Genomic DNA, 6185 nt, shown 5'->3' with positions numbered 1-6185 from the left:
ATTTCACTATATCTAGAAATGTTTTTAAAATACATGTACCGCTGAAATGAACTTTAAAAGTGCATTTCGTGATCCACAGCATCATCCCCCACTTTTCTCAAAAAAGTTAAGATTTTTATACTACTGGAAACCTCTGGCTACATAATGTCTATGTACAAAAAATATTTTGTAGATAAATTCGTTTAGCAAAAATATTGTGTAATTTGAATTACATTCTGGTACACCAGAACAAAATTACAACACATTGTCTGTGGAACAGTGTTATACACATAATCATGCATAACTCGTAAACACAAAATCGGAATCAACTGAAATTTTGGGAATGGGCTTTTCTTGTGGATATATCAACTGAAAAATGTCATAAAAAGAGGATGCTAGGATCACGAAATACTCCTTAAAGTCGCAAAAAGTTTTTAAAAATGCTAAAATGTTCTGCCATACAGTAAGTTATTTTTGATCGGATAATAAAATTGTCATAGGTCTATTCTATTTAATATATGTGACCCGTTCTGACAAAAACCAGGAACAAGTCGCATTTTGACATTTCATGATTTGAATAAAAATGTAAGCACTGGACAATACGCTTCAAAATGATACCAAAATTATTTATATAGCATCAATACTTTTCAAGATATGGATAATTTTGTAAATGATTCCCCTATAATTTCGCCAAAATGCTATTCTTAGTAATGGGCTAATTAGTTTCCTGCTTTGCCCAGGATTATGGATTATCATAGTTCAACTGTCAATTATTGATTAAATAAACCTCTTTTTAATAAGCACTTTCAAGGATTTGAAAGTCAACTCAGCCCCAAGGTCAAATACCATGACAATAAGAATTTCGAAATTTGATTTTTTTTTATGGAATGTCATCTTGAAAGGCCTGTAACTCAAAAACATGCCTGGCGACTTGTTTCGGGTTTTGTTGGAGCTGGTCACATATGTATTATTTTTTGCAATGAAGCATTACCGGTTGATTATACTCAGGATTATGTAATCATACTTTGTATTGTAAAATGAAATAATGTAAATTGTTTTTAATAGAATAATGGAGTTTTCATGGATGCATAGGTCTACTCAAAGCAAAGTGTAGGAAGTAATGATTGGTGCCTATGTGATTTATAGCAAATAATGTGTGTGTCTTATTATACACATAGTACAATTTGTGCTGATTTTGTAAAGTACGTTCTAGAAATACTCATTTCAAGTAGGACAATGTCTTGAAATGTCATGGCGCGAGCAAATTATACCCATTTCCTATCAAACGTGGTCTCAGGATTGATACTATAAGTGACATGATCTGCTCCATGGAGGCCAAAAGAGGCATTTTTGAAAATTGAGTTACCATTATTATTAACTTGTACAAAACATTGGGCTATCATAATCATATAGTGAAAACACCAAGGTCTGATTTCTAAGAGTTTGTGGTGGTCAGGCTTCCTAAGGCAGTTAGCTAGTCCTACCAATGTGGATCCATTTTAGTGATATATCTTTCATGGTGATGTATGATGTGAAATTATATGCACTGGTATATAGGGCTAATTGAGCTTAATCTCGATGTCTTGGGAAGTCTGACCAGACCACTAGCCATGCTTCGAGAAACGGGCGCCATAGGTCTAGCATACTTAGTTCTAAAGCTCTGAAGTTTTGTAATGTTTATTTTCTTATTTATTTTTATTTTTTACTCCATATTGTTGCCTTTATCTCAATGTCAGATTTGCCACCTTTGGCCCCCATGGACTATATCATACCACATATGCGTACATCCATATCAAAACGATGCACTTGTCGGCTGTTACATGTGTCTCATTTCACATTAGCTAGGAATAAATACCAGACTCATCTCAAGTGGAGATCACTTCAAATCATTCCCAAGTCACATAATTTAGGAATACAGAGAACATTCCTTATCCATGTGACTTTGGGGATTATTTGAAGTGACCTCCACTTAAGATGAGCCTGGTATTTATTCCTAGCTATTATGTGAAATGAGACACATGTAGCAGCCGACAAGTGCATCGTTTTGATATGGATGTACGCATATGCCATTATCATATCCTAGAGATTACCACTGTTACAAAATTGCCACTTCTAATGCACAAATTGTTATTATTAGTCTATGCATGTAACAAACTGGTTGTATTGTGTATGGTGTGCTGTCAGTAGGGTCTTTCAGACCTTCAGAGGTCTTGTAGGTAAAAGTCGTCTTTCAGTGACATGTGCTTGACTTATAAGTGTGAATTATTATATTTGTTAGTCTAGTTTGGAAAGTTATATAAAATATACTGATTTTTACTTTCATTTAGATTGTGCTGATTCAAGAACAATTTTGTCCATGCAATTTCGCGATGATGATATGCCTGTTTTAAGCTTACTTACGATGCATGGATGCTAACATAATATGGCATGGAAATGTCAACATTTCGGTCACTTTTTCTTTTATTTCTTTTATTTTTATTTATTTATAACACTTTATCAGTGGCACAGAATTACACAAAAATATATAATATTGCACATAAGTTACATCAAAAATTACACAATATTATGAAAGGAACCATATTTGTTTAAAAAGTCCAGTGAATGGCTGGAGCTTAACAGGTGCCAGGCACCTTTGAGACCCCCCACCAAATCCAAAAAAAGAAGGGAAGGAAATATAAATTAGAGGGGGAAAATGCAGGTTAAGTTACATTTGCCTGCAATTTGGACAATTACAAAATGAGGTCCAAGTGCAAACAGAAGTTACATCAAAGGTGCGAGCAAATTTAAACTGGTAAAACTCCAAAACTTGTTGCTTAAATGAAGCAACAGAATTTGTAGATCTGATAATACTAGGGAGCTGGTTCCAAATGGGCACCATACGCTGAAAAAAGCCCATCTTGTGGCACTCAGTTTTAGAAAGCTGATTTACCAGCAACAAAGGATCAGAGGAAAATCTGGTGGTGGGACGGTCTTTGTTAATACCATTAAAAACTACATAATCATCTAGATTGATGTCATATAATCCCAGATTGCACTTGAAAAATATATTGAGATCAACATATTCTCTTCTAAAACTTAATGGAAGAAGAGTTAGCTGGGTTAACCTTTCTTTGTACTCAGCCTCGGGGTAATCTAAAATGAATTTAGTTGCCCTTCTCTGGACCCCTTCAACTTTCTGGATGTTGTGCTTTGAGGTACCACTCCAGAGGGGACTGCAATACTCCCAAGTCACTACGAACCAAGGCTGAGTACAAAGTCCTGGATACATTACGAGGGGCATTGAAGCCAATGGTGCGTTTAATCATACCAAGTTTTTTGTTACACTTTTTAACAACCCTGTTAATGTGATCATCCCAAGTGAAAGATGAGGAAATATCAAGACCAAGATCTTTGATGGAACTAACACGGTCTAGAACGGCACCATTCATTTTATAATCATGACAAATTGCATTCCTACGTCTGGTGATTGATATGATCTGGCATTTAGAGAGATGAAAATGGAGATCCCAAGTTTTGCTCCAATTAAATAATGCATCAATATCACTTTGGAGCATGTGACAATCAGAGACATCAGAGATGTTTTTATAACATTTAGAGTCATCTGCAAGTAGTATAAGGGGAGAGTTTAATTAAGCAAACTATACTCTGCCTGTTATGTGGCACATTACTATTGTACTCATTATGGACTTCAAATGGCAAAGCTCAGGTTGTATTTGTCAAATAACATTCTCCTCTGAGTATTTATTATCTGATAAAAAGATAGTAATAGATATTTTATAATAATAAGAGGAATATTGGACATTTTATGTACCGTATCATATGATAAATACGGGAAAATCAACCAAACTGGTTAGTACTGTACCTATTATATAAATTATTATGATATGGTCAAGAAAAGACAATGCAAGTTTACGTAATGATCTTGTATTCTTTTAAAACTTTGAATGTATTCAAAATCTGTACACAATTAACATGAAATAATTGTTTTTAATGGAATACTGATGAATGATTTTGTATTCAATTTTTATACATGTAAATTATATACAACAATTATATTCAAAATGAAATATTTATATTAAAAATACTTATTGGATAACTGAATGTATTATCTCTTAATAATATGGAACTATTTAGAGCACATTCATGTACATTTGGCAAGTTTTCTGTGAGGAAGTAGACACAACAATAAAGAATTATATTGTCTTCCTAGTACACTATGCATGGTTGCGTATCAGCAAGTGCATAATGGCCAGATTGTTCTGGTTGAAATCCATGCACCCCCTATGGAAGACATGATCTTAATCTCCACACAGGGGGTGTAGACTTTAAATGGAGTCACCCATTCAGGTAACCACATTTGAAATTCACACTCCCTGTGTGGAAAATTAAAGCCATATTGTAACATTTCCATAAAGAATAGATTAGTATTTCTTTTCCATAAAATGTTAGCTTTTACTGTCAGATATGTTCCCTTTTAATTTTGAGCTGAATGACCGAGGTAAAGCAAAGAATATTGGAATAATTTATTACCATGCGTATCAGTCCGTCGGCCATGCTACGGCATGGTTCTTTGATGTGTGTATGACAGCCCCGCATGCCATGTACGTACTGTGTTATGAACATCATGTACGTGTTTGCCTAATACTTCCATCTTAATAATTAAACGATGGTCCAACGCTTTATTCAAAATCTTGAACTACAGCACCTAAAGTCTTGATTTTGCAGGTTATGTTAGTTAATGAAGTACATTATAATCTTGTAAAAAACAGAATTGTGAAAAACATTGAGGTCGCGTCGTCTTCCTCAGCAAATGTTACAATATGGCTTTAAGGTTATGTCTTCCATAGGGGATGTATGGATTATAACTGGAATAGCCTTCTTACAATACATATCATTTTATACTTATGATGCACAAATCAAGATTGTATTTGTATTATTACGTAATTTAATGTAATTTAATAAAACATTTATTAAACAGATATCTTTAAATCTTCAAGTGTTGCTCTTGTTTGGTGTGGAAATTGATACAATAGGGGATACACTATAGAGGGTATTCAATACTATGTCACTCATGGCAGAGTCATCCTCATTTAATCGATCTAGAGACCTGTCCCTCTGTCATCTTAAGCTATCTTAGAACTGTCCTCCAACATGGCTGCCATTTAAATTTTTTACTGTTCCGGTTGGTTTATTGCATACACTCTATTGAAATCATCCCTAATTGTTTTTTATGTCCATGGGTTTATCTGCAATAGCTGCCAGATGTCATATTTTTAAATATATACAATATAGAATACAGAAATGGTCAAATGTCTATAGGGCAGCTATTGCAGGTAGGGCCTTCTTAAACTGTTAGGCGACGAAAAAACCCTATTCTACAGGGGGAAGACCTTTCTTTTCTTTCTTTCTTTCTTTTTTTTCCTACTTTTTTTTCTAGAGGCTTATAAATTCCCCTAAAATGTCACCAAAATAACGAGTTGAAGTAGCTATCAACTGCTGATGTTGCTATATATGTAGGCCTATATAGTATCTATCTACTACTGATATTGGTGTTGATGAAATAGCTATCTACTGCTGATATTGGTATTGGTGAAGTTGCTATCTGCTGCTGATATTGGTATTGATAAAGTAGCTATCTACTACTGATATTGGTATTGATGAAGTATCTTACTGATATTGGTATTAATGAAGTATCTATCTACTGCTGACATATTGGTAATGTTGAAGTACCTATCTACTGCTGATATTGGTATTGATGAAGTAGCTATCTACTGCTAATATTGGTATTGATGAAGTAGCTATCTACTGCTGGTATTGGTATTGATGAATTAGCTATCTAGTGCTAATATTGGTATTGATGAAGTAGCTATCTACTGCTAATGTCGGTAATGATGAAGTACCTAACTACTACCTAACATACAATGATATGTTTCTCATTGTTACAGCGAGCGGCAGCGCCTCTATTGTATGGTTAACAATGCGTTTTTAATGATAAATGTAGATGGCGCACTCCTCAATAATTTGAAGTATGGATTATGAGCTAGGCTGGGATTATTAGTTGTAGTAATGTTGCGATTGCCCAAAGTCCTTCCCAGTTCTTGTAACATTTTAGTGAAATTCTTATTGACTCTCATTCTTCGGCAGAATTACTGCCACGTCCTTTTATATTCTTAGATATTAGCTTGCTTGTACATGTTGTATATTGG

Source organism: Amphiura filiformis, chromosome 8 (genome assembly GCF_039555335.1).
Source record: "Amphiura filiformis chromosome 8, Afil_fr2py, whole genome shotgun sequence".
Lineage (NCBI taxonomy): Eukaryota > Metazoa > Echinodermata > Ophiuroidea > Amphilepidida > Amphiuridae > Amphiura > Amphiura filiformis.
This window is presented reverse-complemented; position numbering follows the sequence as displayed.